General features: G+C 43.8%; 1 protein-coding gene and 1 long non-coding RNA gene across 10 annotated transcripts in view; both read right to left on the bottom strand.

The window, feature by feature from the left end:
• KALRN (kalirin RhoGEF kinase) overlaps positions 1 to 25,220 on the bottom strand; it is a 689,644-nt gene that overhangs the window by 553,647 nt on the left and 110,777 nt on the right. The window lies entirely within an intron of this gene.
• Positions 523 to 17,599, bottom strand: LOC139183026 (uncharacterized). Its single transcript, XR_011566501.1, has 2 exons — positions 3,115 to 17,599; positions 523 to 2,842 (listed from the first exon to the last, which is right to left on the bottom strand). It is a non-coding gene; the product is annotated as an uncharacterized lncRNA (long non-coding RNA).

The following is a 25,220-nucleotide window of genomic DNA, read 5'->3' as shown; positions in this document are numbered from 1 at the left end:
GAAAAAATAAAAATAAAAAGAGGCCCAGGAGGTGCTATGACAAGGCTAAGGTTATCCGGGATTAGCAGCAAAGGTATAATTGGAACCCAAGCTCTCCACCACACCACGCTGCTGCTTGTTTATTAGAAAAGCCATCCAATGGCAATGAAACATGTAAAATATCATGTAGGAAACGAGTTGCCAGTCCAGGTTCGATGCATGATGCTGGATGCTTGGGGCTGGTGCACTGGGACGGCCCAGAGGGATGGTATGGGGAGGGAGGAGGGAGGAGGGTTCGGGATGGGGAACACATGTATACCTGTGGTGGATTCATTTTGATATTGGCAAAACTAATACAATTATGTAAAGTTTAAAAATAAAATAAAATTGGAAGAATAAAAAAAAAAAAAAGAAAAGCCATCCCAATGTCTGGACTCTGCATTTTTCACAATACTAAGTAGATCTTGAAAGTGCACTTAATTTTATAAGAGAAATATGAGAGGAAAAGGACAGAAAATAAAAATCCAAACTAATCAAAGGCAGTTTGGGTCACATAGAACTTTATTTTTCACATTAACTCCTTGGTTTATGACCTTCTGATGCTTTACTTTGATATTTTTGATAGTTTTCTGTAAACAGAATTTGTTTAAAGGAAGACAGGTTTTCTACAGATCAGTAGTTCTTATTCAAGGTGCATATTTCAAGATGTAGACCCACATCTTTTTCCAGAAGATGGAAGAATTTGAAGTGAGTGTCACAGAAGACTGGTCCTCTCCCTGGGCTCCAGGATGCATTTGCAGGACAGAACCCCTGGCTCTATATTAGAATCAAACACCTTAGGATTTTTGAGCCTATACTTGGTAATACCATTCCAACACTGAAGGCTAAAATATGCTGCATATTTTATAGGTGTGCCAGACAAATGCAGCAGCAGTGCCACCTGCATTTTTACTGCCACCTTTGAGCACAAGATCCAAGATTCAAGTGGCAGCAGCAGCCAACCATGTGGTTCTTCTCCAACTCTTGATGAAGTCTTTTACTTTACTTTCATCTGGACAGGTTGGAGGAAGCACACAGACATTTTATTTGCCAGCTGAGTTTATCTGAAACAGAGGTAAGGGATGGTTCAGCCAAGGTCACTGTTTAATCCGGATGCAGTGACAGCTATAGAAACTGATTTTGTCCATTTAAGTATGTGAGAAAGACACTGCTTCTTACTCAGAATGACCACAGAAGAGATTGGGTTCAGGCTGGACCGTGTGTAGGCTATGAAAGCTTTGACCATCCCCAGCAGGAACAGATGTTGCAACTGAATCAACAGAAAAACAGTGGCTTGGCCAGGTAAGGCTTGGTCATGCAGAGGAAGCAAATCCTCAGGAATTAAAAAAAAAAAAAAAAAAATCAGTCAGGTGGCCCAGGAGAAGACTGTGTGCAGGGAAGCTCAGAAGGAGGAGCACAAGCTTAGAAGCTGGCTCAGAGCAAGCCAGCAGGTGAAAAACAGGACCATGGTCAAGGGCCACCCAGCCCAGGGGTGGCCACTTCTGATGTTAAAGGGACAAAGCTCATCAGGACAGTCATCAGTACGTTCTTCAGCCGGAAATCCTCTGAAATTATCTCAGGATCTTCCTAGAGTAGACCAGAACATTACTACTGTCTGGAATAGAGACAAGGGTTTCCAGAACTGGGTTATCTTTCTAAGCTATGAAACTACAACTTATAGTCCTTTAAGATCTTCAGATATTACTTTACTGAATAACTTATTCTTAAACTCCCAAGAGGACATCAATCCTCCACATTATCTAGTGTTTTTCTACAGCTTCTCAGTGTCTTTTATAAAATTATCCAATTTTTTTTCCAACCCTTGAGTAACAGTCCCCAAATTCAATGTCCTGTTGTAATATTTATACATCTCTTCTATCTTTCTATCATTTCCTTTTCCTTCTTGCGTACCCTCAACTCTCAAACCTATTTCTCTATGCATCTTAGAACCTATTTTCCTCCCCTACCTATTTTCTCGAATGCATCCGGCTTATAAAAATCTACAAAGAACACCGACAAAAAATATTTTTTAATGTCAACAGGTTTAGGCTACGGGATGCACACTCTGATGCAACATCAGATGGGGACATTTTTCTCCAAACTGCTTCCACATCACTTGCAAGGTGATTTGTCAAAACAAATTACCGCTCTTCTCTGGAGGATTTCATCTACTCCATACATGGTGGTCGCCTTCCATTTTTAATGATTCTGAAAACACAAAAGATGTTTCAAGTGTCCTATGACAGAATCTGAGGTTCCCTCTCTCTGTGCAAATGATCGACCCTCCACTGCAGGAGCTGCTGGCTCTCATGGGTGCTTTCATTGCCCATGTGTTCACAGCCTCACTCTGAAGAGGTTTGCTAACCTGTCCTCTGAACTTGGGGCTAGTGAGCACCTGAAACATCTAGCTAAGGTCCACTTTCAGGCATTCAAACCAGCATGCCAGAAGAACCCACGCTCTTTTTCTTTCAATCCTTCTCATCTTCAGACATCATCTTACTCATGATGTGTTTTGAATACGGCGAGGAGGACAGTGAGTGGTTCGCATTTGCTCCCCGTGTGGCCCTGGTAAGGACACTGAGGTTTCCCACATGGCAGCAGCAGGGAGGGACTGCAGTGCTAGGAGGAGGGGCCGGCATTTTCTTCATCTTGCACATTCACTTATGAAGAAATTTTTATGCAGCAGACACATCCCACACATGAAGATATATTCACTTCCTTTAGACACACTTATTTCCTTGGGTGGTTTTGGAGGTCAGCTTCTTTCCTTTGGAATAACCTGCAGTTAGAAGGGCTTCGTGTGCAGGAAGGAAGTTGCATTTTGCTGAGGAGAAAAAGGACAAAACTGCAGTTAGTGCCTCTCTCGTTTCTAGATAATTTTCTGTAACGTATAAACTCTGATAACAGCCTCTTCAGAGGGTACTAAACAGTATTCCAGCTCTGAAAGCCCCACCTCAGGAGTAAGATAAGGTATTTGACTTTGCCTCTAAGCATGGCTCCATAAGAATTCAAATATAATTTATACACATTATGGAAATATGCCACTGCAGCTAAAACAGACTGTGATGTTCAGTTTAGATAAATTTAAACTCTTACCTTTCTGTGAGGAGACATCTCTCTTTCCTTTGTGAATCTCAAAGTGAAGGGCCTCCAGGAGCTGGTCTCCAACTTCCTGCCAACTCCTGCACCTTCAGCTGGCTCTGCCCCTGCCTCTCCTGACTGAATGAGGCAGGGTGCTCCTTGTCTCGCAACCTCCAAGGCTCCAGCGAGCGTCTGGGCCATGTAGACTCTAAAGGCCTAGTTAGGAGGACTGGGACTTGTGCTCCAACCTGTGGAGCAAAATTCAGCAACAGGAGGCCCACCAGGAAGGCACTGATTTTTCCTATCCCAAGCCCCTCTTAGTACATTGGCTGCCGGCCCTGAAGACAGAAACACATGCGACCATTTCATCTGAGAGCCATACCCGGCTCTGTGCGTGACTCAAACCACCTGGCACCATGGGCAGTTATCCACCATACAGTGCTCTGTGTCGTTATCAGAGATGATGTGGAGGAGGCACAAGACAGGTCTGAATACAAAACTTTAAACATTTGATTTTATGCTAAAATGAAACAATTTCTCAATCCAAAAAATGTCCATCTTTCCGAGTTATTTTCTGGGCCTTCAGCCTGTGGGGGTTCCTGAGAAACAGAGAGGCCATTAGGCAGTGCCTGTGGTTCTGATCTTCAGAAGCAGCTCGGGAAAGAAGAAAATTGCTATGAGGCTTTGATGTGGATGCCCACAGGCCTGGAGAATGAAATGTTTTGGGAGGTGTGCAAATAGTTCTCACTTTTCAGAGCGAAGTCGGAGCCAGAATACCCGGGTCCGTGATAGTACAGGACATTTTTGATGAAGTGTGTGAGGCCACATGACACTCACATATTTCTGTGCTGTAGATGCAGACCTGTGTCCACTCAGTGGAAGAAGGTGAGTGTGGGATGATCTGAGAGAATAGCATTGAAACATGTACATCATCACATGTAAAACAGATGACCAGTACAAGTTCAATACACGAAGCAGAGAATCCAAAGCCGGTGCTCTGGCACAACCCAGAGGGATAGGATGCGGAGAGAGGTGGGAGGGGGGTTCAAGATGGGGGGACATATGTATACCTGTGGCCGATTCATGTTGATATATGGCAAAAACCATCACAATATTGTTAAGTAATTATCCTCCAATTAAAAATTAAAAAAAAACTGTGTCCACCCTAACCTCCTGGAATAAAGAGTACATTGTGAATCAAAGGGAAGGAAGAAAGAGGAAAGCATAGAGTTGGAGAGGGAGCATAACCTTGGGGGCAGAGGCAGAACCGGCGAGATGATCTCAGATCATCTGTTATTAAGCACGGCCATACAGTTCATTTCAATCCCCCTCCCAAGGGAACTTACAGAGCCATCCAAAATAAATAATATATTGTGTTAATTTAGTCCCAGTTAACAGGGCCAAGGGCTTCCCTGGTAGCTCAGTGGTAAAGAATCGGCCTGATGAGCAGGAAACTTGGGTTCGATCCTTTGGTGGGACGATCCCCTAAAGAAGGAAATGGCAGCCCGCTCTAGTATTCTTGCCTGGAAAATCCCATGTGCAGAGGAGCCTGGTGGGCTACAGTCCATGGGGTCACAAAATGTTAGACACGACTGAGCGGCTAAACAGCAGCAGCAGCAAACAGGGCTTACCCTTCCCAATGATTGTAAATGGTGAGCATTTACCACAAAGTGCAATAATCAGGGTGTCAAATTTACCTGAATATCAGCTTAGTCCAGTATCTGTATTATTTTGTTTTGGGGGAAAATGCTTGTGCTTTTTGTTCATGGGAAAATATACATAACATACAATTGTAGCCATTTTTAAGTGTACAGCTTAGTGGCATTATATATCCACGTTGTTGTACAGCCAACACCTTTCAAATGGCATTAAGTATACTCACCTTGTATAGCCATCACCACCATCCACCTCCAGAACTTTTTCATCATCCCCAGTTGAAATCCGCATTACTTTTCACACAGTCTATGAGCCACCCCGGAACTTCAAAGGATGAAGCCCCTAACTACTATTCTATGCAGTCCTGGGGAGGACTCTAAGATACAGTATTATCTAGCATTTTAAGCTTCACAAAGTTCTTCCCCAATGCCCACACCAACCTCATTTGGCTCCTGTAAAAGGGAGGAGGCCAAGGCTCTGCGAGGGAGACAGACTTGCTCCAACAGACACCGACAACAGTGGAACCAGCTCGGCTTCCAGTGCACATCTCATGACACCTCATCACATCCAACGCTGAGAAGGAGGACGCGAGAAGGCCCTGCACTGGTGCCCAAGACTATCCTCCAAGGGCTGACCTATCCCTTGTCCCACCCTCTGCTTTGTGGGATTCTCACTGCTTTGGGCAGAGCGCCAGAGTTGCCTGGTAGCCCAGAAAAAGACGGCAGCTCTCTCACACAGCACTCACTGCAAAACAAACTTAGTTGCTGGCACTTTCTTTTTCCTTTCCATTTTCATTTCCATGAAAACAAACCCACTTCCCATCCGCTTCTTCACAAAATCGCCATAACATACTCCCTACCACGCTTCCCTCGGTGTTCTTCCCAGCAGACAGGAATAGAGGAGGTCTCTATTCCTAATCAAGATCACTGGTTTAGCCAGATTTCATCTGCATAAAAATAGGAGTGCCCAGGAGATCCTGCCTGGTGAGAGTTCTCCTTCCTGTACCTTGTAGGGGTGGCTCTGCCCATGACTTCCCATCAAGCTCAAGATGCCCCCAGTGCTTCTCAGGTCACCTCTGTTCAGGTGACCAGGAGCTTTCAAGAGGAGATTTGCCATTGTGTAGTTCTGGGCAGAATTGCATCACAAATGATAAGTACAGACTTCTTACCACAAACAGAACCACAACACCACAACATTGTCACAGTATTACACACATACACTAGCACCCAAGAATTTGATCCCCTGAATTTCTGCTGCATACACCCCAAGTGCATGCTGAACCCCACTGAATTCCTTTCTTAGGGCTGCCACGACAAATCACCACAAACCAGATGGCTTAACACAACAGAAATTTATGCTCTCAGAGTTCAACCCCAAAGTCCAAAATCAAGGTGGCAATGCCCGAAGGCTCCAGCCTTGGCTCTTCCTGGCTTCTAATGGCTCCTGAGAATGCTTGTCATTTCGGGGCTTGTTGCTCCACCACTCATCTCTGTTCCTCCTTCACATGGCCCTCTTCTCCATGAATCCTCTGCTCTCCTTACAAGAACACTGAACATGGGATTTAGGATTCACCCTAATCCAGTATAACCCCATTTTACCTGAACTAATTATTATCTGCATAAGTCCTATTTCCAAATAAGCTCACATTCTGAGATTTTGGGTAGACATGAATTGTTAGACAGTGCTTATTCAACCCATGATACTCACCTCTAAGATATGTTCAATCCAGTGTCTCACTTTGTTTTCTTTGTTTTTGCCTTCTCCGTTTCAATCCTACTTGTGACCGACCACTGCCTTGTTGGAATCGTTTCCAAGACATCTGCTTCCATCCTCAAAACCCTATTCAAATCTCCAGACGGCACTTTAAATGGGTGCAGACCTCACCAGGTCAAGGAGGAGATGATACTAAGTTGCCCACAGAGGGTTCAATACTTCAAATATCCGTCTCTCCCCATTCACGCAAGAAGTTGTGTGCACTCAACTCACATTCAGCATTGCACTGGAGGTTACAGGTTTCCTGCCCTCAGGGAACTTAGTGCACAATACAAAAATGGGCAACTGCATGACCAGATGAGCAAAGCAAGCAAAAGGGTGAGGCAGTGAAGGAGGAAGAGGATATAAGCCATGCAGGAGCAAGGACACAGAGACAACCTGGGAAGAGGCAGGAAGACACCAACAAGTCCAGAATTTTCAGATCTCTTCAAGAGACTTAGAGATACCACGGGAAATTTTCATGCAAAGATGGGTACAATAAAGAACAGAAACCGTGTGGACCTAACAGAAGCAGAAGAGATTAAGAAGAGGTGGCAAGAATACACAGAAGAACTATACAAAAAAGATCTTAATGACCCAGATAACCATGGTGTGATCACTCACCTAGAGCCAGATATCCTGGAATGTGAAGTCAAGTGGGCCTTAGAAAGCATCACTACGAACAAAGCTAGAGGAGATGATGGAATTCCAGTTGAGCTATTTCAAATCCTAAAAGATGATGCTGTGAAAGTGCTGCACTCAATATGCCAGCAAATTTGGAAAACTCAGCAGTGGCCACAGGACTGGAAAAGGTCAGTTTTCATTCCAGTCCCAAAGAAAGGCAATGTCAAAGAATATTCAAACTACCTCACAATTGCACTCATCTCACACGCTAGTAAAGTAATGCTCAAAATTCTCCAAGCCAGGCTTCAACAATACATGAACTGTGAACTTCCAGATGTTCAAGCTGGTTTTAGAAAAGGCAGAGGAAACAGAGATCAAATTGCCAACATCTGTTGGATCATAGAAAAAGCAAGAAAATTCCAGAAAAACATCTACTTCTGCTTTATTGACTATGCCAAAGCCTTTGACTGTGTGAATCACAACAAACTATGGAAAATTCTGAAAGAGATGGGCATACCAGACCACCTGACCTGCCTCTTGAGAAATCTCTTTGCAGGTCAAGAAGCAACAGAACCGGACATGGAACAACAAACTGGTTCCAAATTGGGAAAGGAGTATGGAGCTATTCCAAATCCTGAAAGATGATGCTGTCAAAGTGCTGCACTCAATATGCCAGCAAATTTGGAAAACTCAGCAGTGGCCACAGGACTGGAAAAGGTCAGTTTTCATTTCAATCCCAAAGAAAGGCAATGTCAAAGAATGCTCAAACTACCACACAATTGCACTCATCTCACACACACGCTAGTAAAGTAATGCTCAAAATTCTCCAAGCCAGGCTTCAGCAATATGTGAACTGTGAACTTCCTGATGGTCAAGCTGGTTTTAGAAAAGGCAGAGGAACCAGAGATCAAATTGCCAACATCCACTGGATCATAGAAAAAGCAAGAGAGTTCCAGAAAAACATCTATTTCTGCTTTATTGACTCTGCCAAAGCCTTTGACTGTGTGGATCACAATCAACTGTGGAAAATTCTGAAAGATGGGAATACCAGACCACCTGACCTGCCTCTTGAGAAATTTGTATGCAGGTCAGGAAGCAACAGTTAGAACTGGACATGGAACAACAGACTGGTTCCAAATAGGAAAAGGAGTTCATCAAGGCTATATATTGTTACCCTGTTTATTTAACTTATATGCAGAGTACATCATGAGAAACGCTGGACTGGAAGAAACACAAGCTGGAATCAAGAATGCCAGGAGAAATATCAATAACCTCAGATATGCAGATGACACCATCCTTATGGCAGAAAGTGAAGAGGAACTCAAAAGCCTCTTGATGAAAGTGAAAGTGGAGAGTGAAAAAGTTGGCTTAAAGCTCAACATTCAGAAAACGAAGATCATGGCATCCAGTCCCATCACTTCATGGGAAATAGATGGGGAAACAGTGGAAACAGTGTCAGGCTTTATTTTTCTGGGCTCCAAAATCACTGCAGATGGTGACTGCAGCCATGAAATTAAAAGACGCTTACTCCTTGGAAGGAAAGTTATGACCAATCTAGATAGCATGTTCAAAAGCAGAGACATTACTTTGCCAACAAAGGCTCGTCTAGTCAAGGCTATGGTTTTTCCTGTGGTCATGTATGGATGTGAGAGTTGGACTGTGAAGAAGGCTGAGCGCTGAAGAATTGATGCTTTTGAACTGTGGTGTTGGAGAAGACTCTTGAGAGTCCCTTGGACTGCAAGGAGATCCAACCAGTCCATTCTGAAGGAGATCAGCCCTGGGATTTCTTTGGAAGGAATGATGCTAAAGCTGAAACTCCAGTACTTTGGCCACCTCATGCGAAGAGTTGACTCACTGGAAAAGACTCTGATGCTGGGAGGGATTGGGGCAGGAGGAGAAGGGGACGACAGAGGATGAGATGGCTGGATGGCATCACTGACTCGATGGACGTGAGTCTGAGTGAACTCCGGGAGTTGGTGATGGACAGGGAGACCTGGTGTGCTGTGATTCATGGGGTCGCAAAGAGTCGGACACGACTGAGCAACTGATCTGATCTGATCTGATGTCAAGGCTGTATATTGTCACCCTGCTTATTTAACTTATATGTAGAGTACATCATGCAAAATGCCAGGCTGGATGAAGCACAAGCTGGAATCAAGATTGCAGGGAGAAATATCATAACCTCAGATACACAGATGACACCATCCTTATGGCAAAAAATGAAGAGGAACTAAAAAGCCTCTTGATGAAAGTGAGAGAGGAAAGGGAAAAAGCTGGCTTAAAACTCAACATTCAAAAAACAAAGATCATAGCATCCGGTCCCATCACCTAATGACAAATAAATGGGGAAACAATGGAAAGTGACAAACTTTATATTCCTGTGCTCCAAAATCACTGCAGATGGTGACTGCAGTCACAAAATTAAAAGACGCTTGCCCTTTGGAAGAAAAGCTGTGACCAACCTAGGCAGCTTATTAAAAAGCAGAGACATTACTTTGCCAACAAAAGTCCCTCTAATCAGAGCTATGGTTTTTCCAGCAGTCATGTATGGATGTGAGAGTTGGACTATAAAGAAAGCTGAGCACCGAAGAATTGATGCTTTTGAACTGTGGTGTTGGAGAAGACTCTTGAGAGTCTCTTGGACTGCAAGGAGATCAAACCAGTCCATCCTAAAGGAAATCAACCCTGAATATTCATTGGAAGAACTGATGCTGAAGCTGAAGCTCCAATACTTTGGCCACCTGATGCGAAGAACTGACTCATTGGAAAAGACCCTGATGCTGGGAAAGATTGAAGGCAGGAGGAGAAGGGGACAACAGAGGATAACATGGTTGGATGGCATCACCGATTCAATGGACATGAGTTTGAGCAAGCTCTGGAAGTTGATGATGGACAGGGAAGCCTGTTGTGCTACAGTCCATAGGGCTGCAAAGAGTTGGACACGACTGAGCGACTGAACTGAACTCAGAATTTTCAGGGGGCTGTAAGCAGATCCCATCTAGATGGGGTCTAGATGATGGCTCTGCTGAAAAGTGTAGGGTCATCAGTGTTAAGGTTGTAAACATATCTGTTTGTAGATGTGTACCTGATCCTGCAGGGCCTTGAGTCCAGGCCAAGAGGACCCATTAAGTTTTTCTAAGCAATTGGGAGGGCTGACTAAGTCATGTTCAGGGAAGCCAGATCTAGTTGGGTGTGCATGACAGACTAGGGGGGAGTCACGAGCTGGCAAGGAAACACTGGCTGGGAGCCCAGTTAAGAAGACAGGCTTGAGGGCCAGAGCTTTATTCCTCTGCTATCAGTGAAGACCCATTCACAGCCGAACCTTCCATTAGACTCTGCAGTCAATACAACCATCTGGACATGGTTGGGGGTGACGTGGGCATCCTGGCTGCCCTCCAGCCCTCCCTTCCCATTATTGTGATGAGTTACAGAGGGCACGTCAGGGAGAGTATTCAATGAATTCCGGGAATGGAGATCCCCTTTGGACAAAATTCCCCAAAGAGGAGCTCAGGAGTACTTTGCAAATCAACACACGAATGCCTCTTATGGACAAGAGACTGTCCTGAGAGGAGAGCACCACAGTCTCAGTTCAGATCCAGCTTCTTCCCACTGCTGCATTTCCCGAGGACTGGCACTGGCGTCCAGGAGGTAATGAAGCAACGCCCAGCTCAGGCACCGCTTCCCACAAGAGGCAACCAGATGGGTGATTATCATCTCCTCCACGAGACTGGAAACTCCCCACCTCCCATAAGGCTCCATCTGGGTCCCTCTGGTCACGAGACATGAAGCCCAGGGGAGGCTATAAATACAACCCCCTCCCCCGCCCCACCTTCTCTATCCTCTTCATCTGTCCACAAATTTTACTTGGGACCTTAAGGGCCAGAGGGTGGTGTGGAGGTGACATGGATGGAGCAGGAGCAAGCCCAGAATGTAGGGGGACAGAACAGTCTCTGAAGTTCTCAAGGCACATCTCTGAGCTCGTCTTCTTGCCTAAGCCTTCCTGGAGAAATGCAGGCAGAAGGGAGCTCAAAGGAGCAGCAGGATGGCTCATCCCTTCGGTTTCCTTTCTCCTTAAGAAAAGTTTTGTGTACCATCACAGGAAGCCTTCACAGGCCCCACAGTCACAGCCACCCTTGCCCGGCTGGAAACCAGCCTGGAGCAAAAGGCCTCAGGAGAGAGCCCGGGGCAGGCACACCCACCACGGAAAAGGGGTGGGTGTGGAATTTCCTGAGTGCAGCTTAGGCAGAGGAGAGAAAAGGCACACTCTCCATGTCCACCTCCATTGGCCTGGAGGCTCAAGCTCCGCTAGTAGATGGGGCACAGGAAAGCTGTCCACGAGGAAAAGGACCCTCCTACAGCTTGTTTTCACTTTTTCAGCAATCAATCTAACTTCAAAGACATAACTTCCACCCCCTTTATTTCTGAAGGGAGATGCAAACGGGTGATCTGTTTGGACTAAAATTAAACTCCCTCTGTGTAGCTTCTCAATGGTATTCATTTATTGAATCTGACTCACACTTTTGATGTGGAAAGGTTTTATTAATATAACTACTTATCCCAGCCCATTCCCACTGGGATTCATGGCTCTTGCCCAACATACATTTTGGCTAGTTCTGTTACCTTAAATTCTACCATGGGTTAATGTTTCATGACAAGCACATCCACAGATTTTGTGAGAAATTCCTCGCTGTCTTTGGGTAACAATTATGAAGCAAAATTGGAAATGGGAAGCAGCCTTGTCTACCCTGGCAAAGACTCCCAGATTAGGGGTCTGGAGGCTCAGGGTCTTATCCTACAACTATCCATGAGATCCAGCCACTGCCTCTTCAGAGTCTTGGGTTTTTCATCTGTAGAATGAGACCGCTGGCCTCACACAGTTCTCAGTTCTCTTCCAGCTCTGACTTCCTGTGATTGTAAAAGACATTTTAAAATATCTCCAGGGAGAGAAATCTCACAATATTATTTAGTCATGAGAAGATTGGACTAATGATATCTAATATCTCTGAGTTCTGAAAGTCTGTTATTCAATTATATACAATGGTTTTTAGATGTGCATAGTAAAACAAAAAACCAAAAGTTTAACAAACAGAACAGTCTTCTTTAAATGCCCATTTTAAAAGAACAGAAGTTAAAGAGCCTAAAATAAAATCTCTAGCCATTCTGTATACACACAGAGAAAAAAAGTGGATGAGATTAAAGCTATATAATATCTGGGGCAGCAAGACTTTGGTGACCATGACACTTGGCTGACTGAAATAAGACATAACAATTACCAAAGGGAAGTTATACCATAGTCCTAACTCCACGTCACCACTACATCTTTTGCCATTAGACACAAGTGGAATCCAGAATCCCAAAGTATGGACAGCACTATGCAAAAAAGATTAATTCTCTCTTAGCAAGGGCACTGCTCTCTCCCTCACTCCATGGCAGACCCTAGGGCAGTAGAACAGCGTCTCAAGATACTCAAGAACATGGGTAGGACAACTAGAGCTCCAGCAGGTACCAGTCTGGACATTACTATGAAAAATCTGACATCAGGTTGAAGTTACAGTCATCCTGGTTAACAGGCCATAGATGAGCTCAGGTCACAATAGAGGTACAAAGAGGGGGTACAATACAGGACAGACGAGTGGCACTCATTACCAAACACTTAGCTACGTCTGGTTACAGCAGGAACAGTAACAGGCAAGAGTTTTGGTCAAGTGATCAAGGATCAGTAAGGTTTTGTTGCTGCTGCTGCTGCTAAGTCGCTTCAGTCGTGTCCGACTCTGTGTGACCCCACAGATGGCAGCCTACCAGGCTCTGCCGTCCCTGGGATTCTCCAGGCAAGAACACTGGAGTGGGTTGCCATTTCCTTCTCCAGTGCATGAAAGTGAAAAGTGAAAGTGAAGTTGCTCAGTCGTGTCCAACTCAGCGACCCCATGGACTGAAGCCTACCAGGCTCCTCCATCCATGGGATTGTCCAGGCAAGAGTACTGGAGTGGGCTGCCATTGCCTTCTTCGAAGGTTTTGTTAGGCCCTAAGTTTAGCCAAAAACTATCATTTAACACAGTCAGAAGTCATCTAAGCCCTCAAGGGCTAGGAATAGATTTTGAGTGCTGGCATATAGAAGATTCTCAACTGTATTTCTTGATCAAATGGAAACTTACGAAGAAGCTATTGCTCCACTGTTTGCTGAGCAATGTTTCCCATTGATGGCAGCTCAGGCTTCTCAGTCACCCAGGAGAGGAGAACAGGACTGAGGAGTAAGCTTAAAGATGCTTGGACCAGGTCCAAGATCCCTCGGAAGTAGAATTTCACTTCATCGACCAGCCTGTGTGTCACTTATGGAAAGGAGCTGTATTATCGGGATGCACTGATGATCTGACGGTGACTGATATCCTCCATAGATTGAGTTGGGTTGGGCTTTTGGAAAAGGGGTGCTCACTCACCTGAGGAAACACCCCTCAGCAGCACCTGAGACCCAGATGCCCCAAGATCTGAGAAAACTTGAAAGATTTCTGGTTACTTGAGGTAGTCAGACCCTCCACAGAGTCATCAAAATAAACAAGCAATTAGAGGCTTTGGGTACCTAATGCCTCAGCAGGACAATCGGACAGATGGGATGAACCTCAAGAATAAGAACCAGTTAAACCTATTTTGAGTGAAAGTATTCCCTTATTAAGAGAAGAACTGACAGATAAAGTAAGGAACATTGTCAGTTGAATATTGTGAGAAATTGTATTTAACTTGAAAATAAATATTGCATTCCTATCAAATCCATTTCTTATGGTGTATCTATCTTCTAACACAGAGGAAAATTAACTAATAAAATTGATTTTATTAGAATTATTTTATTTGGAGAAGTATATCTAAGTACAGTCTGTGAGTCAATGGGTTTTATATCTGGGAACTTTCTAGACCTCTGATCTTGTCCTGGCCTCTCTTAGCCATCCATACCTGTGCCAATAATCTCACTAGCCACTTATCCAATAAAATCAAGCTCAAAGTAGTATCAATTACTTGATGGCACCTCCAAATTTTAATGCATGGAAACAGACCCACAAATATATATGTATCCCGTGATTCATGACAAAGGTAACACTACAGAGCTGTAGGGAAAGAACACTCTTTTCAACAAAAGACTAAGTCAACTGGATGGTAAAACAGGAAGAGAAAAAAGAATCTTTCCCTCACTAGACACAAAGAGCACTTCCTTTCTGTGTAAGCACTTCAACTTTTGTGAAAACACTTCCTTTTACATCTAAATGTGAAAAGTAAAATAATAAAGCTTTCAGTAAAAAAAAAAAATTGGGGTAGACAAAGATTTCTTAAACAGGACACAAAGAGCATTAACATTAAAAGAAAAAACTTGGACTACATTAAAATACATATTTTATCAAAATACACCATAAAGAGCATGAAGAGCCAAGCTATAGACTGGAAGAAGATATTCACAATGCATATATTCCACAAAGAACTCATATCCAGAACATACAAAGAACTCCTACAACTCAATAAGAAAAAGGAGATCATTCCATAGCAAAGGCTAAGCAAAACAAGTGAAGATTCACTTTACAAAAGAGGGCATCCAAATGGCCAATAAACATATACAAACGTTCTTGACCTCATTCATTATCAGGGAAACACAAAGTCAAACAAAAAGCAAAGCCACAATGAGGCACTATCACATACCTACCAGAAGAACTTAAACAGAAAAGACAAATAACACCGAGTATTAGCCAAGATGTTGAGTGACTGCAAGTCTCCTACCTCCTGATGGAGATGTGAATTGTTATAACTCTTTAGGAAACTATTTGGCAGTACTTACTACAGCTAAACATAATCATCTTCTAGAGCTTAGTAACTACTCTCCCTGGTATATACTCCACAGTACTGGGAACATACACTCTTCAACAACAGCTTTATTCATCATAGACCCAAACTGGAAACAACTCATATTCCTTATACAGTAAAATAAACAATTTTTGGTGCTTATAGACTATTATATCACAATGAAAGTGACATACTTGCTACACACAGCATGAATTAATCTCTCACATATAATGTTGAGCAAAAGAGGACATATACAAAATAGTACATACTTTAAGATTTCATTTATATAAAGTGTCAAAACAGACAAACTAATCTATGGTGCTAGAAGTTACCCTGGATAGTGCCCTTGAGAGGAGAGACTAGTGAAGGAAAGGGGATACTTGGGGGCCAGTGTTCTGGGTGCTTGTAATGTTCGGATTCTTGATCTGTACCCTGCTTTCTCAGGTATGCTCACTGGGAAAAATTCATTGAGCTGTATGCTTAGGATTTGTACACGTTTTCTTTTATATTTCAATAAAAAGTTAATAATGAGAAAACACAAACACAAAATAAATTTAAGGCATAAAGTCTATGGGGGGGGGGGGACATAAAAATCTACCTTCCAATCCAAACCTATTAAATGACAGCAAAATTGACAGCTTCTGTTTAGATTATTCTGTTCTCAAATGAAAATTTGACTTTATTTAAGATATAGGCCCCACTTTTCAAAAAAAATTGGAAACCACCATCTTATTGAACGAACACACATTAGAGAGTTTTCAGTCTTCATCAGAAACTTTTAGGACATCAAAATTGTTAAACTTTGCTTGGTTTACTTTTACTTTTTTTCCTATGTTTATATTGTTGTTGTTTAGTCGCTAAGTCATGTCCAGCTCTTTTGCAACCCCGGGATTGTAAGCCCAGCAGGCAAGAATACTGGAGTGAGTTGCCATTTTCTTCTCCACACCATCTCCCCAACCCAGAGATTTAACCCATATCTCCTGCCTAGCAGGCAGATTCTTTACTACTGAGCCACCAGGGAAGTTCTCCATGTTAATATGTGGGTTTTTAAAAATATAATTTCTCTTGGGTAATATTTTCTAATGAAGATTAGCCACCCTAGTACTCATTATAGCCAGCAAGCAAATTAACCTGAACAGAGCACAATCTACCCAATCCGAATCTGGGGAAGGTCAGCCAGTGATCATTATTCATATCTAACAGCTTCACACTCATTGGACAGGGAAGACTGGGAGCAATTATCTCAATAATCCAAGGCAGGAAACACAACCACACTATTCAGGAAAAAGAGTGGGCCACAGGGATCAAAGTTGCTCCAGTGAAATGGAGCCTGGCTAGCCAGAAAGAGCTCATGTTTCCCAAGCGCAGGCTTCCACCCTTTCTGGAGGAAAGCTTTTCCAGGAGATGGGAACATTCTCTTCCACCCCTTAGACCAACATTTGTACAATGCCTATGGTTTACAAAGTTGCCCAGATACTACTATCATCTGAGTCTTATGCTCACCCTAAAGTAAGATTATTACTACCTCCTTTTTGCTGATGAAAGAACTGAGGCTCAGCAAGCTAAAAAAAAAAAAAAAAAAAAGAAAGTCGCTAAGTCATGTCTGACTCTTTGAGACCCCATGGACTGTAGCCTACCAGGCTCCTCCATCCATGGGATTTTTCAGGCAAGAGTACTGAAGTGGGTTGCCATAAGGTCCTCCTTAAAGCTGCAGGACTAGAAAGTCACACAGCAAGGACAAGGCACATTCAAGCACAATGCGGTCTCCTCTACCATGAGGTCTTCTGACTTCTCTCCAATCTTGCTTGTGAGAATGAGAACATAATTCCAAGACTTGAAAAAAAATAAATCTAGGGCTCTTAGACATCAGGCAGCAGGCAAGCTGGAAACTGTGCCCCAGCCCAAGGATGGTGTTCATACCTTCACGATCATACTTCCTGGAGGCACTGGGAAGTGGGGGAGAGGACTGGGGCAATTTGCTGTCGAGTGTAGCAATGGTCTGAATGCCCTAGTCCAACTCCACTGCAGAAAGATCATCAGCAACAACGAAACATGCTTCATGAAACATCAGGTAGGTCTTCTTGCAGATGGAACTGACACATGGCTTTGAAATACATACCATATAGTTCTGAAATCCATTCACAAACATGGTAAGGTTGATTTCGCTAGAGATGACATGTCCCCAGTACTAAACAGCATAAAGAGCACTGGCTTTGGAGTCCAACAGACCTGGCTTTGAATCCCAACTCTACTTTGTGAAGACACATCTAGTGAACAAGTTACTCTTCTCAGCTTCAGTTTCCTTGGCCATAAGAAAACAATAATATCTGTTCAGAATCACTGTGAAAATTGATGAAACAACATATGTAAAGTTCCTTTCCCTGATTCCTACTTTAAAAAATCTTTTCCTGCTTCCTACTTTAAAAAATAAATAGATGGTAATAAGATTAGTTTTCTTTGTGTGAGTTTTTAAAACATATGATAAGTTTGCGTCTTCCTTGGCAGCTAAAATGAAATAAAAACATAAATCATTTATTTTTTAAATTAAATTTATTTATTTTAATTAGAGGCTAATTACTTTACAGTATTGTATTGGTTTTGCCATACATCAACATGAATCCGCCACGGGTGTACACGTGTTCCCAATCCTGAACCCCCCTCCCACCTCCCTCCCCAAACTATCCCTCTGGGTCATCCCAGTGCACCAGCCCCAAGCATCCTGTATCCTGCATCAAACCTGGACTGGCGATTCGTTTCTTATATGATATTATACATGTTTCAATGCCATTCTTCCAAATCATCCCCCGCCCCTCCCTCTCCCACAGAGTCCAAAAGACTGTTCTATACATCTGTGTCTCTTTTGCTGTCTCCCATACAGGGTTATCGTTACCATCTTTCTAAATTCCATATATATGCGTTAGTATACTGTATTGGTGTTTTTCTTTCTGGCTTACTTTACTCTGTATAATCGGCTCCAGTTTCATCCACCTCATTAGAACTGATTCAAATGTATTCTTTTTAATGGCTGAGTAATATTCCATTGTGTATATGCACCACAGCTTTCTTATCCATTCATCTGCTGATGGACATCTAGGCTGCTTCCATGTCCTGGCTATTATAAACAGTGCTGCGATGAACACTGGGGTACATGTGTCTCTTTCAATTCTGGTTTCCTCAGTGTGTATGCCCAGCAGTGGGATTGCTAGGTCATATGGCAGTTCTATTTCCAGGAAATAAAAACATAAATCATTTAAAATATACCTTATAGGATAATCATATATGAATATATAATCACCTTCTCAGATGGCCTAATTTAAGAACCTTGACTTATTTTTTTTTTCCACCTGGAAGTAATCTGATTAACTCAGTGCCTGCTTCATTTCCTGGAATAGAAATTGCAATAATCTTCTCCTTAATTTCAACAAATGATTAACATGACCAAAACATGTGAGCTGTAGTCAGAATCCAGCTCCTACAATTTCATCTAGAACTGGAGTTACCAAATGCTGCCTGAAAGAAAGATGAATATCTGATTGTCTGGTTAACTCCAGATGTTGTCTTAGGCATATTCCACAGGTTACCCAAAGAAGCAGAAATAAAGGGTCTTATATTTAGCTGCCTATGACTTTCCTCTTAAAAAGAAAAAAAAAAAACAAAATCTATAGGTGTTCTTCCATGAGAATGTTTTGCTTTCACCTCAACCCCCATGAATACCCTCAACCCATAAACTGGTCTGCCTTCTCAACTGTTCTATTTCTGCCCATGCCTGCACATTCTTAAAACCTTAGAAACAAGGAACTAGAAAGATTTCCGTTAAAGCCATTCAGCCTAATATCAAAAAAACGCAGGAATCATTTCTTCTGCATCCCTGACAATCTGCTATTAGCAAAGTACTTCCAGTGTAGGGGAGACAGCTACATACTTCTCTGCTGCACCGTTTCCATTCTTGGTTAAATTCTTCTATAAATCCAGCTGGGATGTTTCCCCTTTAGTTCTTCCCCCATTCACTAGTCCTAGCTCTGCTCTCACAAACAATGGGGGACATAGATAAATCTCACCAGTCCTCCTTATCAGAGGCTCAGCAATATGGAAGGCAGTCATTATGTTTATATATACATTTTCTGCTCTGAATCAAACACTCAATTCAAATAACACTTGTTGAGGGTCAACTACGTGCCTTATATTGCTTTAGGGGCTAAGGCAGGAGAGCTACATAACACATGGCACCTATACGTAAGACGCTGACACCAGTCCCTAGGAACAATCTGGATGTGACCTGTGCTTCCAGACCACCCACCCTCTCCAGGTACACTGTGGCTTGGTGATGCCTCTCTGAAAGCATGGTACTTTGGGGTATTTACCCAAAGAAGTTGAAAAGTTATGTCCACACAAAAACCTGTATACAGATGTTTATAGCAGGTTTATTCTTAACTGCCAAAACTTGGAAGCAACCAAGATGTCCTTCAATAGGTCAATGGATAAACTGTGGTGTATCCAGACAATGGAATATTATTATTCAGGGCTAAAAACAAATGAGCTATCAAGCCACGAAAAGACATGGAGGAACCTTAAATGCCCTTTACTAAGTGAAAGAAGCCAACCTGAAAGGCTATATACCGTATGGTTCCTACTACATGACATTCTGGCAAAACTATGGAGACAGTATAAAGATCAGTGGATGCCAAGGGGGAGAAGAAGGGAGGGATGTATAGGCAGAGCACATGGGATTTTTAGGGCAGTAAAACTTCCTATGTATGCACCTATAATAGTAGACACATTATATTTTGTCTTAACCCATAGAATATACAACACCAAGAGTGAACCTTCATGTAAAATGTGGACTTTGGGTGATTATGACACGTCAGTGTGGGTTCATCAATTGTCACAAATGTACCGCTCTACTGGGGGATGCTGACAATGGGGGAGGGTAAGCATGTCTGGGGGCAGGGTGTAAAAGTGGGAAATCTCTGTATCTTCCTCTCAATTTTTCTGTGAACTGAAATTGCTCTTAAAAAACAAGTCTTTTTAATGGAGAAGGAAACAGCAATCCACTCGTCTTCTTGTCTGGAGAATGCCATAGACAGAGGAGCCTGGCGAGCTACAATACATGGGGTCGCAAAGAGTCAGACACAACTGAGCGACTAACACTTTCACTTTAACAATGGGCACCTAAACCTCTCCAAGCCTCAATCTCTTCATCCTTAAAAAAAGTTAATAGAAAATAGATGGGTAGGTCTGTATGGCAAGGTCGATTTCCTGGTTTTGATATGGTACTATAGCTGTGTGAGATGTTGACGGTAGGGGGTGCTGGGTGGAGGGTACAAGGACCTCCCTGTATGTTTCTTTGCAACTTCCTGTGAATCTACAATTATTTCAAAATTAAAAGTTTAAAAATAAATGGGTAGATGGGATGACACTGGCAAAAGCTGCTGATAAGACAGTTCAGTTCAGTCAGTCACTCAGTCGTGTCCGACTCTTTAAGACAGTTCAGAGTCTAATAAAAAGTCCAAACCAGGGTGGGTCCATCTACTGAAATATCTCTGGAAGTGAGCACCAAGGACTGTCAGATCAGCATCCACACCCTGCTCTCACTAGGAGGTAAGGCATCTTTCTGGAATGGCAACCCTGAGCCCTGTGTTCTGAAACTACAGGGCCTTCTCCTCATTCCTATTCTGGAACAACTGGATGGGCAGAGTCTGCGTCCTGTGCTCTGTGTCACCTGGACGGACTCCGTGAAGAAGGGGAGGGGGTCATGAGCCATCAGGTCCCAGAGTCCAACATGCTTTAACAGGCAGGCCTGCCACTCACCAGCTATGGTGGCCTCTTCCAGACTCCACAAGATAGGGATGGAGACAAGCATGTTATCACACAGGTTGTGAGAGGAGTCAATGAAAGAATTCACACCAAGCACATATAAAGCTCCAGTAGCTACTAGAAACTCAATAAATGTTCATGGTCTTAAGAGCCTCCTGCATGAGTAAGGTCTAGGTTTTCAGGACACACTCTTACTCCCTTTTCAACATCAGACAGAACACGGGTCCTTCCCCACTTGGTACCTTTCAGCTTGCCATGACGTCTCAGATTTCCCACTACTCTAACCAGAGCTTAAACCATCTGCAGTAAAGGACCAGTTTAGCTTGTTTGGCTCATTTTTTTTAATCCAATCTGTCATAGACTGGTACTTTGATAAAATACAGTGAAAATGAATTACTCGAGAAAGGCAAATTAAAAACAAAATATAAGGCCTCGGTCTTTTTTTTCTTTAAATTTTTACATTCAACAGACAAAATTGCCCTGGCAAATTGCTATACAAGTTTCTAAATGCTTCCTTTCGATTTCTGTACTTCTCATTACTGACTGCTAACAGCTGGCAGAGCTGAGCCGTGGCTTGCACTTTCAGTCATGCCTCTTTTGTACCTTTTCCTCCAAGTTCCTAATAATCTTATAGTCATAAAATACAACTGGGTAGTTTAAAATCTCTATTTTTTATATTAATATTAATTTTCCCAAGACAGCATATTTTTTTTTAGTGCCACAGTCACATCCATGGTGCCTAGCATGGGGCAGGTGCCTCATAGGGGCTCAAATCCTTGCTAATACTCCAAATATTAAACCGGCATATTACTTTTACTTTTTCACAAAGTGTGTTTGTGAAAACCTGCCCAATGAACACATCCTATCTTTGTAGCATCCCTATTATTTGCCTGCCTTCCATCTATTTGTGTTTGTCTTTTTCACCACCTGCTTCATCTCCATTTAACTGAAACACACCAGATATAGTCACTGTTTCTCTTCCACTGAGGGACAAGACAGGACAAATCACTGAAAATCCCATTCATCAGAAAAGCTGGCTCTGGTTCACCAGATAAACATTCAAGGAAATGGAGTGCTTATATTAACACACTTCCAGGAGATACTGTTATTCCGTCTACTGCTGGGCCTGTGATAGCCGCTCGATAAACTTTTATGTGAACTAGCCATGGAGCACTGGCTACATCTCAGGGACTACAACACACATCTTTATCTTGGGTAGAGAGACCAACAGTGGTGATGAGTGCTGTTACAGGAAGGAGCCTCAGGCCATTTAGACCAGTGCTTTTCTACCCTGGCCACATAACAGAATCACCTGTGGAACTCTCCAAAATCATACTCATGCCCGTCCCACAGACCCAGAGATTTTTTAAGGTAATTATTCTTGGATAAAATGTGGACATCAGTATTCTTCAGGTTCCATCACTAATTCCAGTGTGCAGCTAAGATGAAAAGCCACTAATTTGGCATACCCTCCCACCCATACTGGTACTTAGCAGGTGTTCCTTAGATGTTTGTTGAGTGGATGAATGACCCATTCAATGAGTGTGGCAAATGTGGAGATGGTCTTGACTCCTGTCTCCTCACACCCTTCACTTTCAGTGTGCATCTCCTCTCAAGGTCCAGCCTTAAACTCTAGCCAGAAACACCCCCTTTCCATCCTCTTCCTGGTGGCAGGAGGGCTTGTTTCTCCCAGGGATTACTGTCCCTAAAAAAGCACTAACTTAGCTCATCCTCACCTTTGTCAAGCAGGAAAGTCCAGGACTTTCTACACATCCAGAAGGCCCCCACAAACAGCTCTGGCCCCACTCACACAGGATAGGAACATGTTATCTCATATATCTTGTGTTTATTTAATGCTTGTTCCCTGACTGTTTTTCTGGCGGTCCATGGGACCATGATGCTATCTCAGACTCCAGACCCCAGAGGACAGAGGCCTGAGAACACTTAGTACCAAGTGACTGATTCGTGAAAGTCTAGTAAATGGACACTGTTGTGCTCCTGAGGCAGGGCCAGAAGGCAGGAAATAGGCAGTGTGAGAGGTGAAGAGGGGCGGGGAGTGAGGCAACATGTTGGCCTGGAGGGGAGATGAGATGCTGGTGCCCGCTGTGGGCAGGCATGGGGACACATGGATCAGGAAGTGTCTGCAAACCCATCCAAGGGCCAGGGAAGAGCTTCACTGAGTTCTGAGTCCTCTGCTGAGAAGTGTGCCTGCAGCTGCCCTGGCTTCTGACCTCAGGCTGTTCCCCTGGCAGCTGCTGCTGCTATTCTTAGTCCAACAACAGCCCCACCCCAGCCTCCTCTTCAAACCTCTTTCCATGACCCCAAAGGAGCCGCTGAACTTTCAATCTCCCTCTGGACCCTGAACCTTCCTGTCCTTGACTATGGGGACGTTTGGAAGGAGATGAACACAGGGTAGCTAAAAGACAGTTGTGAAATCCAATACATATTTTTTAATATAGAAAGGAAGAAAACAAAAGAAATACATTAGGTCCTTCCTCTTACCCCCCACCAAAACAGACATTCCCTGGGTCTCCCCTTCCTTGCCCATCCACATATTGATGACATCTCACTACTAGTAATGGGCATTTTCTGGTATGTTTCTATCTCCCCACTAAACAGGGAAAAGGTAACTCACACTATTTGGGCACCCCTGTTTCCTGGCACTCTGCTGGCCTTTCCAGGTAGTGCTAGTGGTAAAGAACCCACCTTGCCAATGCAGGAGACATGAGACGTGGGTTTGATCCCTGGGTCAGGAAGATTCCCCTGGAGGAGGGCATAGCAACCCACTCCCATATTCTTGCCTGGAGAATCCCATGGACAGAGGAGCCTGGTGGGCTGCAGTCCATAGGGTCGCAACGAGTCAGACACCACTGAAGCGATTTAGCACACATGCTGGTCTCTGCTTTTTCTCATACAATTCTTCTAATCCATGAGCTATGTTAAGAGACCCACCAAGGGTCACAGAGTTTGCAGTTGGCACAGCTGGGATTCAAACCTGGTACTTTGTGACTTCAAAGCTGACAGAGCATCATCTTCTCCTGAATGCAAGTACCATACTTCTGTCACCAAAAAGAATAATCTTCCCTCAGCCCTAACGCAGCTTCTCAAGGCAAGAATCATGAAGCCCCATTAGACTGGTTCCTCCCACTGGGCTCTATAAACCCTGTGGGCTGACTGAACCATCCGCTTCCAGAAAACACAGAGAGGAAAACATATTTGCCATCCACATGCCAGTGAGAAACGAAGAGATATGTGGCTTCTCTTGTTACATCAGATTTTTAGGAGGCTGAAGAAAGGGAGGAGGGAAGCACCCAGCCAACAGAGAGGAATCATTGACCACCCCAGGATCCATAATAACATTTCTGAGTCCCAGAAACCTCATAACTGTAGGGATTATGAGAAAGTGATTCATTTATTCACCATCCAGTAGATACTTCCTGAGCACCTACTATGTGCCAACATTGTACTAGGTGCTGGGAGAAGAGGTGAAAAAGCCATCAGCCTCTGTCCTCATAAAGCTAGCAGCTATTGGAGGACATTTGTGGGGTAATGGCATCTCCTGACACACTACCATAAATTTAGAGCTGAGGCACTTTTAAGGGAGTAGGAGGAGGAGGAGGAGTTAAGGAACCCAAACTCGTTGCTATGCAACAGTGATGATTATTCTTAGCCAGGGCAGGCAGCACAGCAGCACCGCTCAGGGCGTGGGTGGGGGAGATGGGAGCGGGGAGGGCGGGGGGTGTGGCGGGGAAGCTGAAAGAGTGGGAGTGGGCCCTCTCCAAGGGCACAAGTGGACACTGAACAGAATCACACTCGCCAGAGGCAGACAGAATATGGTGGGGACAGCCCCCGAAACCACAGAGAGGACCTCCTGCCCGGCTACGAAAATCCTTGTTCTTGGGCCTGAAATTAACCTTCTGTTACTATAATCACATCTGTACTGAATACCAAAAAGGGACAAAGAACAGCACAAATGCTGGCATGTTTCTTGCCCGGGGGAACACGCAGTCCACCAGGGCAGTGAGATCCATAGGCACAGAAACAGTCCATCCACAAGTATTTATTAAGCTTCTCCTCCATGTGCATTCTGCACTGCACAGGATGCTGTGGGGGCGGAGGCAGCCCGGGGGCTGAGGGAGGGCACAGATCGTGTTGGCTGCACAGAGGCCAGCACCATGCTGACCGACACTGCTGGGTCATGGCTCTGAGTGCTAGACCTGGCTCAGTCGCCATGGGCTCCAGGCAGCCTGGGGCTAGTTGTTAGACGTCTCTGAGCCTCAGTCTCCTGATCTTTAAAACAAGACTTACACTAAGCAATCCTTCCAGTTCTGACAAGTCTTTGCCATTATAAACACTACAGGATTTCAGGGGAAGCACAACGGGGTACGTAATAAAATACTCAGGAGCTACGTGGAAGAGGGAAGATTTGAAGATGGGGTGGAGAGGTGGGAGACCGA

Source organism: Bos indicus, chromosome 1 (genome assembly GCF_029378745.1).
Source record: "Bos indicus isolate NIAB-ARS_2022 breed Sahiwal x Tharparkar chromosome 1, NIAB-ARS_B.indTharparkar_mat_pri_1.0, whole genome shotgun sequence".
Classification (NCBI taxonomy): domain Eukaryota; kingdom Metazoa; phylum Chordata; class Mammalia; order Artiodactyla; family Bovidae; genus Bos; species Bos indicus.
Note: the sequence above shows the minus strand (reverse complement) of the source record. Positions and strands in the feature narration are given on the sequence as shown.